Raw genomic sequence first — 13,702 nt, 5'->3', positions numbered from 1 at the left:
CGAGTACTAAAAGACGTCTTTGGGATATCCTCCTCCCTAATCTTAAGCTAATAATACCTAGATCGAAGTTATATATTAGAAAAGAACTTGACACCTTGCAACTGGTCAAATAAGTCATCTATCCTTGGAAGAGGATACTTTTTCTTAATTGTTACCTTATTCAATGATTGATAGTCAATGCACATCCGAAGGAAACCATCCTTCTTGGACACGAACAATACTGGTGTACCCCACGGGGATACACTAGGATGAATAAACCCCTTATTCAAAAGATTCTTAAGTTTCTCCTTGAGTTCCCTCAACTCCGTCAGAGCCATTCTATAAGGAGGAATAGATATTGGACAAGTGTCCGGAAGCAAATTAATACAAAGTTCATTTTTCTATCTAGAGGAACACTAGGAAGATCATCCAAAAAGACCTCAGCTTATCTTTCATTGAACTGGAACTCACTATCACCTTATTCCACACCAGTAAGAAGCATCGACCAATAATGGTGACAAAATATGGCAACGTTTTGATGCTACAAGTACTGCCAAAGTCTCGATCGACGGTGTTGAGTAGTGCAAAAGTAATAGATTCTTTGTCGTACATTGACGAGGAGTATGGTGATCAAAACATAAAAGAAGATGTAGACTATTTATTCAAAGAAGAGATGCACCACAGCTTTAAAAAATCCTAAAAAATCCACCTCATCTACATAACTTCAATGTTGAGAATCGCCCGATTCTTGCGAGGGAATATGAGAGGGTGAGAGCTGGAAAGCCTCCACGAAAGATAGATACTTCATGATATGGACTTAAGGTACCACTTGTGAACAAACATAATGATAAAACTGTGTGGAATCAAGCGCTTCAACGCTCAGCGTTTATTGCAGCATCAAGTAATAAGACTAGAAAATCTGGATTTAATGTCAAAGCATCATTCTAATGTGTGGAAGCTGTATAATCCCCAATTGGAGGTATTTTTAACCCGAATGCATTCACAAGCTATTGAACTAACGAGAATGATAGAAATTGTAAATAGGGAAAGGAAATATCATAAAAAATGACTACATATAAGCTTAATGCATTATCCATGCAGTGGAGAGAGCTCTGTCTATGTTCAATTCTTTATCATGGTGACAACTCTATTTGACGAATAGTTAATATATACCAGAACCGAATGAAAAGGAGGACCCTCCGATTTAGAATCTTTAACCCAGACCAAGTAATAGAGACAACCCTTAGATATTAACCTTTGAGCTCTAAGATAAGAAATAAACCTCCCCTTAGGATCCAGGGAACCACTCTCCCACTCTAAAACCGGTTCACCGGGGAACCTAAAGACAACCTTAAGGTTCTGACAATCCAAGGATGCATAATAAGAATGTAACCAATCTATCCCCAGAATAACATCAAAATCCACTATATCTAGTTCAAACAAATCCAACAAAGTCTGCCTACCACCAACAGATACCATATACCCCTATAGACTCTTTTGTAACAACTGAGTCACCTACTGGGGTAGAAATAGAAAAAGGATCCAAAATAGCCTCAGGATCAAAACCAAAACATATAACCACATATGGGTCACATAGGAAAAAGTGGATCCCTGATCAAGTAAACAATACACGCAATGAGAAAAGAGTTATAACGTACCAGTAACGACATTAGGTGATGCCTCAGATTTCTATTAAGATACAAGAGCATACAACCTATTCTGTCCAGTACCGGTACCAGAAGCAAGAGCAGACACTAAAGTCACACCACTAGGTGGAGAAGCAAAAGATGAAGAAACTGGTGCCAACCATACAATTCTTGAGCATATGGCTTGGCTTGCCATATTTAAAAAACTTATCCATTCCTTTGTCATAATAACCCTGATGAAGACGACCACATAATCGACAAAGAGTGCATGAAGAAGCCGATTGACCCTACTCACCTGAGATTGAGCATCCTATGCTTGAAAATTATCACCACCTTGCTGACACCTATCACCCGATTACCTCAGGTAAGGAACGCTAGTAGTAGAGAAAGAACCATAACTCCTTAACTTTTTTTTTGGCCATTTACCTCCATCCTGACTACCTTTTGACTAAGCACCTCCCTGATTAGAAAACTGCTCCTCTTACCATGCCTATTCCTAAATTTTGGTTATTTTCTCTTTTCACCCTTTACCTGCTATATATGGACAACTAATCTCAAAATGTCCATATCTTTGATCATCAAAGCAGTCTTGTTTTCCAAGATCAAATCTTGAGATAGACTAGAAGCGAACTTTCTCATCCCCGCTTTCATATCAGCCACCAAATTAGGAGCATAGCTTGATAGTTGATAAAACTTCAGGCATATTCCTTGACAGACATTCTCCCTTGCTTAAGATTGACAAACTCCTCTATTTTTTCTTCCCTTAGCTCTTGAGGAAAGAAACAATCCAAAAAAGCACCAGAGAAGGCATCCCATAAGGACATCTCCTTCACATTACCTCTATCCTTATCCCACTCTTTGTACCATTGGTACATAACATTCTTGAGCTAATAAGCTACAAAGCTTACACCTTCTATATTTATGGCCTGCATCACCCTGAATATCTTCTCCATTTCATCCAAGAAACCCTGAGGATGCTCCTTCACCTTCACACCAGTAAAAGTAGGAGGATTCAGTTTCATAAATTAGACAACCCTTGTGGCCTCAGTAGATGACCCACCAGACGCATCCCGCTCAGCCTGAGCAGCAACTAATTGAGCAATAGTATGAAAAGACTAGTGAAATTCTTCATTAGTCATCTCACCTTAAGGAGGACTAGTAGAAATTGGCGAACTCAAGAACAATCAGGGATAGGACCCTGAGATCGAGGATGAACTCCAGATGTAGGATGTACACCATCCACATTGTCCCCAGATGGGACTAAAGAGTTTTCTTGTGTTCCATAATGTCGAGGCATGATCTAAAAAGTGAACAATCAAGGATTAGAGAAGAATTCCAGGACTTAGACTCCAAGCTTGAAAATAGAATACGAAGAAAGTGAAATATTCCTAAATTCCTTATAGTCTCTCTCTTATGATTATGGCGCACTACGCACCCTTAAAAGAGACACTACTTGACACAACTATGTGGACTCCCAATTGACCAAGAACCTAAGGATCTGATACCAACTTGACAAAACCCAAACCGGGGCCTTGTCATAACGGGCATCCCAAGTTTGATCGGGACCGAAGATACCCCCATTACCAAACCTAACCTACAGTCGCCTACCCTGAGTTTGATAAAATTTGAACATATAACAAGATAGTGTAATTATCTAGATTATAGACTCTGGGATAGGTCTATTATCGAGACCGACCCAACCAATTTTGATCGTCCCCTACCAACCGTACAACCATACCAAGCCAAACTAATTCATAGATCCAACCATAACCAAATAAGTTCCATTAATAAATAATACCAAAATAAAAGAGGATGTAACAGCTAACAATATCATCAACCGGTATCATCCCCAATATTAATACCAATGCTAAGGTTGATACCAATACTGATCTCGCTAATTCCAACCTATAGTAACACCACAAAGCCTCTAACCAAAAGAATACTAAAATCCAGTTGGGACGTTCCCCCAACCATAGCCAAAATAATATCCATAAATAAGTCAAAGTATGAAATAGTATCCATGAAATGGAGCCTTTCAAAAGGATGGAAGCTCATCACTTTAATCCAACAGTTGTCACCAAATATTCTAATGCTAAGCAAGAGGAGTAGAACAGTTGGTTCCTGCATCACGTGGGGATACAACACCCGAAGATGGGTTAACGGGTGAACGCTAGCATGAACTCAAGATAAGGATAAATTAATGCCCTTTATAAAACCAAGTAAAAATAATACATATGCACAAAACCTTAAAATATATATAACCATGTCAGGAAAGGAAACTGAGTTTAGCATTACATTAAAACATTTACATGGGCTGTATAGCTTTACTGTCCTAAACCACCCACGGTCTATATGGGTTCAGCTCCCCCTGCTGAAAGGGCCCTAGTGCGTGAAGCCGTACGAACAAAGAAAAGAACTTGGGATGACTAGTATATCCCCTAAAATATATAGTGTGAATCATGCACATGGTCACTAGGACCAAACCTCACGTTGGAAAATATGAGTTTCTAGTTTAGATCTCCCCGGGATCTCCACCTTCCATGGATTTGCTACACATCACTCCTTTAAGCCTAATTAAAGCCATTACCAAGAAACCAACCAAACCATTAACCATTTATTTATCAAGGCTATTGGATAGTGGTATCATTATACCGGCTATAACTTGCAAGTATTGTTCTTAGCCAATCCTTAGGGAATTCCCATGTACCCCATATAATGTCTTAAAATAACATCTTTCCGAACATACACTTTAATCTAATGAAAACTAAGAACTTCTCTGAAAACTTAAAGATTTTGACACTTGAGAACCTTAGAAATCTGGGAATCATAGCTTTCAAAAAACATATACCTTTATCTTAGATAGAGTGGGGGACTACTTTGGGAGTTTTTCTTAACCGACTTAAACCATCTAAGCTACATGGAGTCCAACGTCTTACCCACGTTAGGGAGAGCTGTTCTATCCTTGCCATCAGATAGAACCTTAACTTTTCAGTTCATTAGTGATCACTATATCAGCCTCATGCTCACATCCTACGGGGGCACGTAGTTCTAGGGAAGTACCACACTTTTCGCTTGGTGCTAAATACTACTCCCGGACTTAGCTCAGAACTTTAAAGAAAATGCACAATAAACTATTCAACAATTTGCATCGGGAGACAATATGCTACCCCATTATCATAAATCAATCAAATATGGATTTCTTTTCTTACTTGGGTTCAAAAACCAACTCATTCCTGAAATCTTGATAGACATCATCAAAGCTTTAAAGATCTCATAATAATGAAAATATAACCATACTTCTTGCTATTCTTTAAAAGTCCTCAATAACTCATTCTCAAAATAACATTCTTTAAATAGGGGTTAGTGACCCATTTATCAAACTTGTATTAAAGCACCAAAAGATTCATGCTTGATAATGTAAATATTGATGAATCAAATCAAAATCTAAAAATTTCAGCAATAAGCATGAAAATATAGACATATTCATGTAATATCATAGCAAAACATCATACTCAATATACTTCTTGAGAATACTTCAACAATGTCAAAATATAGAAATCAAGAATCATAATATAATGCGTAAACTCACTTGGAAAAATCTGGAAAATCACATTACTTGCATAAATATGTGAAATTAGTCATACAATTACACTTCTAAATCATTGGGAACCTCATAAGCTTGTAATTAACAACCATGAGTATAAACCCCAACTTGAATTTCATGGAAAATAATCAAAAATTCAGTAATTTATAATCTAAAATAAGCTTTGGGCACAAGAATGAAAGGGTGTTCTTGTTCAAACTCCACATACCTTGAAATTTAAGCTTTGGATGAACTCTTAACTTTAGATTACTATTCTTGAGATTAATGGGTGCTTATCATAGCCCTCGGAATGGGAAATCTGAATCTTTAAAAATTATCGAAAACCTATGTTAAATCTTAAGAAATTTGCATTTTTAGGTTAAAACCCTAATGAATGTTCTTGGTGATTTTGAGAGAAAGTAAACTTATTTTGGTGTTATGGGAGTTTAATCCCGTGTTATAGCTGGATAGGGGTTGAAAAATACCAGTTTTTCCCTTTAAAATGTGGAAAAAGAACCTGAAAATTATTAGCGTGCGATAGACCATGCGTCGCACGCTTATCGCATGGTGTTACTGCCTCAGCCACTAAAATGGCCATAACTTTTCGCTCGGGTATCGGATTTTTACGAAATTGGTATCGTTGGAAAGCTAATTCAATTATATACAATTTGATAGGTCTTGGAATGAAAAATTCCATGTATATTAAGTGATATACACATTTGAAGTAGACACTGATAGAATCGAATGTCAAACTTTGGATGAATCAATTGATCTTAGCTCAACTTTGTTCTAGGTCATTGCTATGAACATTTTTCACCTATATACTACTCCATAGACTAGGATAATGATCATGCAACTTATATTCATGTGAGAATTACTTGGATTAGATCTTAGACACGTAGAAATGACGGTTAGAATTCCAGCACTAAAATACGGGGTATTACATTATCTCCCCCTTGGGAACATTCGTCCTCGAATATGGATAATTAAGCTGAAACATAGAGGAATCTCAGTCTTTAAGCTATCATGTACAACTGATATAAACTAAATCACTGAATCTCAAACAAAATGTGCCACTGAACTGATCTCTAAGTGCATGAGTTCTCATGAAAATAGCTATATGGCTAAGATAGAAATGAGAGTGTCAACTTATAAGTAACCATTACTTTTCACTGGATCTGATCTCATGAAAAAAAGATAAGAGGTTTATGACATGAAAACTCAGGGTATTACAACATCCCCCTCTTGGGATTGTTCATCCCCGAATGATAATGATCAATTTAAAAATTTGAAAAAGACTGAGATGATACACATAATACTTATAGACTGAATCATACTGGATGCTTACACCCAAATAAAGTATTTCTTCAACGCCTTTCTAAGAAATTTCTAATGCAATTGGGGAGTAAAAAACTTTGGGCATGATCTGAATAAAATATCTGAATAAGGAATTACAGCAATGCTACCTCTCTGTGTCCTGGAACATAGACCCATAAATCATAAGCTAGGGTAGAATTTCTAGGCCATAAGAAATGCTAATTCTTAATTTCATGTTTAGCAACATTTCTCAAATGCTTCCTTGACTATGCTATTCCCCTCAAATATCACACTAGCTTGATTCAACTTATAATTCTCACATGGGCACTGATAAATCTTTCTGCCAGGTCTAAACTAAACTAAGTCCTCTCACCAAGGTCAAGCCTAACTCTAAATCACAAGATACAACAGCCAAACCACAATACTAGTCTAAACCACAAGGTTCAATATTCCATATCTTTTTAGAGTTCACACCCTATTGACTAACTCAAAACACTTACTATTGATTGACTAGCGCATATTTTATTCATCCACTTACACCCAACATGACATTCAAGCCTATTATAAAAAAATGTATGAACTTCAAGGAAAAATCGTATAAGGGCATACTTCGCATATTCTCTAAACCTTTATCAACAACAATTTCCTTGCACTATTCTTAAGAACATACACATAATTTCTAACTAACCATGACATGTATCAAAGACTTGACATCAATCTTACTTCACACTTTAGCCTTAGATAGACAAGCATAAATAATTTTTCTTAATGAGGGTCATCAACTCTTTCTCATCTAAACCATTGCTTATCCAATATCATCGCCACTATCTTAACATAGGAAGAGGTCACCGAAGGGATGACACATAAGAACCTAAAGTATGAAAGGCTATAATAGATAACTTTAACACTTATTCTAGACCTGAGGAATAAAATATTAAAGGCATAGATTCATTAAAGAAATCTAAGCTGAGGACATACATGATATAATGCGAACTTCACCAGTATCATGAGTTCTAAAACTTGTCCTACTCTAAAACATGAGTTCATACTTATCATGATATATTCAATCATAAGACTGGAGTCCATAGATTTTTAAGGGATAACTCGAATCATAGAGTGAAACTATTACTTACTAAAAGTTGAGAATGAACTTAAATGCATAAGAAGTATATAAACATTATCCCTTAGATAGTTGAAATAGGAGCTGGATAAACGAGGGAGCATGCTGTGGAGCGTGCATCGTATGCTATGGAGCACCGGAATAGAGCGTGCACCGCATGCTTTATTGCATGCTACTACGGGTGGACTAGAGCATGCGTCGCACGCTAATCGCACGATGTCACTGTTCTGAATTCCAAACATGCCCTAAACGGATTCTGAAAATTCCAAAACTCACCCAAGATATACTATTGACTCCCTCGATCATGAATCAACTTGAAAATCAACTTTCGGAGGTTAGGAAGGTCATGAACAAAATCATCAAAGTTTGAAAGCTTTGGAAAAGACTAAGTCTTGGCACTTAGCTGAAAATTTCTAAGTTTTGGGAACTATTTTGTCATGCAACAAGGAACTGAAAAGAGCTAGAATATTATAGGGTCTTATACTATTTCCCCCTTAGATTTAAAGCCATCTTCTAAACTTATGGATCTATCTCACATTCCTAGGAGTGAGTCGGAATATCTTTGCTCTAATGGTCCACACTTAAATGCTACACTTGCACGCATAAGCTATAGTTCAAACTTGCTGACTTCATTCTTGAACAATACCCTTTTATATATCATCTTTAACTTGGCTATCCAGAGTAACATATACTAGACACTATGTTCTTCCACTTAAAACTAAAGGGTACTACTACCCACACACAATACTTAATAAACTTAGAAAATAATGCAACCTTATATCACCTTGGGCATGCCTTTATCTCATACCTACAACATCATACTTAATCTTAAATCAATTAACTTAAATTCTTGCATTCATCATTTCAAGACTATTGGTTCACCTCCATATAACTAGCATCACTAACCAAGCAATCGTTATCCCCAACTTGCTCATCATCTACTATTTGAACTTAGTATCTCATTCTAGCTATGATTAACCATAATCTTATCAACTATATTTACCTGCCAAACATTCGAAAATGCTAGTTCGCTAAAACCTCATAACAATAATGATCAATCACAATCCTATGGTCTATCTTATTATGATTCGCTAGAACCTCCTTCTTCTACACCTCATTACTATTTACCCTTCTTATACATCTAAACTTCTTCATAGCTTTATAAGTTTCAACTAAACTTTCTCTTGCAATCTCAGGAAAGCCTAAATTTACAACAGTTATCCACTAAGTACTTCCATCAAAATCTATACTTTTCTAGCACAGTAACTCTTTTCTTACCTCAAGCAAACAACAATCCACCTTAACTAATAATATCCTTCTCTAACTTTCACTAAACTAACAAACAAGGGTATATCACTTCATTGCTAATTCAATCATAAGCAAAAATTTAGCTATACATATTCAATAAATCGCCCTTACCATCTTTCTTGTCACTACACTTCTAAACCCACACTTTCAACTAACACAAGAACAACAAGATAAACAACAAGTTACTAGTGAATCAAAATAGGCCTCACACGGCTTTACTAGACTTTGGTTTTGTGTTTTGAATAAGAAAATGGGATAAATAACAAAGCAACTATGCTAGTGAATCAAAAGAGCCCCACACGGCTTCACTAGACTTTGATTTTGTGTTTTGAACAAGAAAATTAGATGAATAACAAAACTATGCTAGTGAATCGAAAGAGCCCCACACAAATTCACTAGACTTTGAGTTTCAAAAATACCATGATACAAGATTACATATTACAAGGTATAGAAACTTGATACAAAATATTCAATGATATAAGAATACACATATTGCTCTGTCTTCACTAAATGACTCATAAGAATGAGGGTATAACTTTAAATTTGAGGGACTTATAACACACTAGAAGGCTCCTCTCAAGCCGCTTTATGAAACTTTTAAAACTTCTTGCTAGCAAGTTGGAGAGCATTATTAGGGGAGGAAATTAGAACTTGCTGATCATGTTATCTCAATAATAATACATGGATAGGGAAGTATAGATTATCATCATAGATTCTCAGAAGGAATCTGAAAGCACATTTGACTTGGGCTTAGTGTATGAATTTTCATAAGCATGAATAAAGCCCTTCAAACTTTGGAACTTAAAAGCACTGATGGGATACTTTCTAGCCTTCTTATAATCCCATAACTATTTGTGGTGACTGTTTGAGAAAGCTCTAGCAGTAAGGATTTGAGCTTGACTATTTCTGATACCTTGGGAATAAGACAAAAATGGCTCAAATAAAGCAAGATGAGAATCTGTATGAGTTTCTTAGAGACCCTTTCTATAGCACAATCTGAGACTTGAAAGAATAGAAACATTTTCTAAATTCCTTGTAGCTTTTCAAAGAAAAGTACAGATGTCTCCATACCGTTCTGCAAAACTCTACTAGACACAACCTCACAGAGACCCTAGGACACTTGAACTTTGTGCTTTATACCAAGTTTGTAAAGCCCAAAATCGGGTCCCGAGATGTCACACGGTGCTTAGGGTTAAAAGTGACCCCAAGCTAACCCTTCTACTGGCATAACTTATAAGCAAATGAATAAGATAGATAAATCTGAACAAAGTAAGCAGAAGATACATATTTTCTAAATCTGATCAATACAAAAGTGAATTCACATAATTAAAACTCTACTTTGACAAAGAAACAGAGATAAATACAATGAATCTACTGACTGTCTATGAAAACTCTACTAATACTGACTATAGATAGCTAGGACGTGACCCCAACTATCACTAATTAATATATAAGAATAATAAAGAAAGAAAATATATAAATGACATCTAACTTAAATCCTCGAAGTAGGAGGACATATCATCTGTTGGCTGAAATCTGTGATCGTCTGAGTTTGATGTGCATACTAAAACTTGTACCTATATTATGAGACAATGCAGCACATAGAGGTATATGTGGATCAGTACTTTGAGGATGTACTATGTATATGAGGGTGCAATATATATATAAAATAATATCTCAATATCACCACAATTTATAAAATTATGCATACTGACATAAATGACTCACATAGCTTGAATAATATCTGAAATATAAATCTCATAAATCATGAATAATGAAACATTTAGTATAAATCTCGTGAGTCATTTCACTTCATTCTAAATCTGCATTCTTTCTTTGTTCTCAAACTTGTAGTATAGATAATGTCTTAAAACAACATCTTTCCGAACATACACTTTAATATCATGAAAACTAAGAACTTCTCTGAAAACTTAAAGATTTTGACACTTGAGAACCTTAGAAATCTGGGAATCATAGCTTTCGAAAAACATATACTTTTATCTTAGATAGAGTGGGGGACTTTTTTGGGAGTTTGTCTTAACCGACATAAACCATCTGAGCTACATGGAGTCCAATGTCTTACCCACGTTGAGGAGAGTTGTTCTATCCTTGCCATTGGATAGAACCTTAACTTTTTAGTTCATTAGTGATCACTATATCAGCCTTAGGCTCACATTCTATGGGAGCACGTAGTTCTAGGGAGGTACCACACTTCCCGCTCGGTGCTAAATACTACTCCCGGACTTAGCTTAGAACATTAAAGAAAATCCACAATAAACTATTCAACAATTTGCATCGGGAGCCAATATGCTACCCTTTATCATAAATTAATCAAATGAGGATTTCTTTTCTTACTTGGGTTCAAAAACCAACTCTTTCCTGAAATCTTGATAGACTCATCATCAAAGCTTTAATGATCTCATAATAATGAAAATATAACCGTACTTCTTGCAATTCTTTAAAAGTCCTCAGTAACTCATTCTTAAAATAACAATCTTTAAATAGGGGTTAATGACCCACATATCAAACTCGTATTAAAACACCAAAAGATTCATGCTTGATAATGTAAATATTGATGAATCATCTCAAAATCTAAAAATTTTAGCAACAAACATGAAAATATAAACATACTCATCTAATATCATAGGAAAACATCATACTCAATTTACATCTTGAAAATACTTCAACAATGTCAAAATATAGAAATCAAGAATCACAATATAATGCTTAAACTCACTTGGAAAGATCTGAAAAATCACATTACTTGCATAAATATGTGAAATTAGTCATACAATTACACTTCTAAATCATTGGGAACCTTATAAGCTTGTAATTAACAACCATGGGTATAAACCCCAACTTGAATTTCATGGAAAATAATCAAAAATTCAGTAATTTATAATCTAAAATAAGTTTTGGGCACATAATGAGAGGGTGTTCTTGTTCAAATCTCACATACCTTGAAATTTAAGCTTTGGATGAACTCTTAACTTCGGATTGCTATTCTTGAGATTAATGGGTGCTTCTCATAGGCCTCGGAATGTGGAATATGAATGTTGAAAAATTATCAAAAACCTACAATTGAATCTTGAGATATTTGGATTTTTAGGTTGAAACCCTAATGAATGTTCTTGGAGATTTTGAGAGAAAGTAAACTTATTTTGGTGTTATGGGAATTTAATCCCATGTTATAGCTGGTAGGGGTTGAAAAATACCAATTTTGCCTTTAAAAATGAGGAAACAGAATCTAAACATTATTAGCGTGCGATAGAGCGTGCGTCGTATGCTTATCGCATGGTGCTACTGCCTCAGCCACTAAAATGGCCATAACTTTTCACTCGGGTATCAGATTTTTGCAAAATTGGTATCGTTGGAAATATAATTCAATTATATACAATTTGATAGGTATTGGGATGAAAATTTCCATGTATATTAAGAGATATACACATTTGAAGTAGACACTGATAGAATCGAATGTCAAACTTTGGATGAATCAATTGATCTTATCTCAACTTTGTTCTAGGTCATTGCTATGAACATTTTTCACGTCTATACTACTACATAGAATAGGATAATGATCATGCAACTTATATTCACATGATAATCACTTGGATTAGAGCTTAGACACATAGAGCTAATGATTAGAATTTCAGCACAAAAATATGAGGTATTACACTCTATCTCTAAATATAACAAAAAATAGTCTATATAATAAAAAGTAGTGGTCAACTCTGGATGTATAGATCAACCGGTACCTCAAATAGACTTTGAGAACCATCTAAATCAACTATCGTACGGCATACTCATACCTAGATCTACACCAAAAAGGTGTAGTAGGGGTGAGTATGATCCACTTGTACTCAGTAGGTATCAAAGATCGACTATGTAAAGTAGAAAATAAGGCATACAAAATACCCACTATGGGCATGTCACCTGAATCAGAAAATATCCCAAACGATAGCCCATACCATCTCCACTAATAGTTTTACAATATTCACAAATACCAAACATAACTATGACAAGGAAGTACAAAAATACAAATATTACATATATAAATATGGAAAGATGTACACACAGACAGATATTATATCAAGACAGTAATTCAACACAAAATAAGCACAAGAGTCAGTTGAAGCATACTATTTAGGTTCTCGAGGATATGCTCTGAGGCTATGTTATGGAGTTTGGAAGTCAGTGGAAAAAAAATTAACCTTGGCAGTGTTTGATATAATAACAGCTAGCATTCGAGTATTGAGATGGTGTTTTTTTAGGCTTTATATAGTAGGTGACGTGATTCCCCGATTGGATGGTTTGATACATTTGAGGTTAGACCCCGTGGTACTCACTTGTTTCAGGAGTCATTGGCTAGAGTCAAGGTTATTCAGGACTGGTTGAGGGTAGCTCGGAGTAGACAAAAGGCTTATGCAGATCGTAGACTTTGTACCTTGAGATTTGGAGCTAGTGATCGGGTATTCCTTTGTGTGTCTCCCATAAAGGGTGTGATAAGGTTCTGGAGGAAATTCAAGCTCATCCCCTAATATATTAGAATATTTGAGATTCTTCGTACCATTGGTGAGGTTACTTATTAGTTAGCCTTACCCCTAAATTTTGGTGATGTCCATTCGGTTTTCCATGTTTTCATGTTGCGATGATATATTCCTGATCTATATTATGTGCTTGGATGAGAATCAGTCCAGTTGGATAAACGGTTGACTTTTGTGGAGGAGTCTTCCTTATTTTGGCTAATGA

General features: G+C 35.6%; 1 pseudogene; it reads left to right on the top strand.

Annotated features, from left to right (window-relative positions):
* The first annotated feature begins 490 nt into the window (after window positions 1–490).
* On the top strand, window positions 491–1,134 carry LOC107841533 (annotated as a pseudogene).
* The last annotated feature ends 12,568 nt before the right edge of the window (window positions 1,135–13,702 follow it).

The sequence above is a fragment of the Capsicum annuum genome, chromosome 9 (genome assembly GCF_002878395.1).
Source record: "Capsicum annuum cultivar UCD-10X-F1 chromosome 9, UCD10Xv1.1, whole genome shotgun sequence".
Classification (NCBI taxonomy): domain Eukaryota; kingdom Viridiplantae; phylum Streptophyta; class Magnoliopsida; order Solanales; family Solanaceae; genus Capsicum; species Capsicum annuum.
Note: the sequence above shows the minus strand (reverse complement) of the source record. Positions and strands in the feature narration are given on the sequence as shown.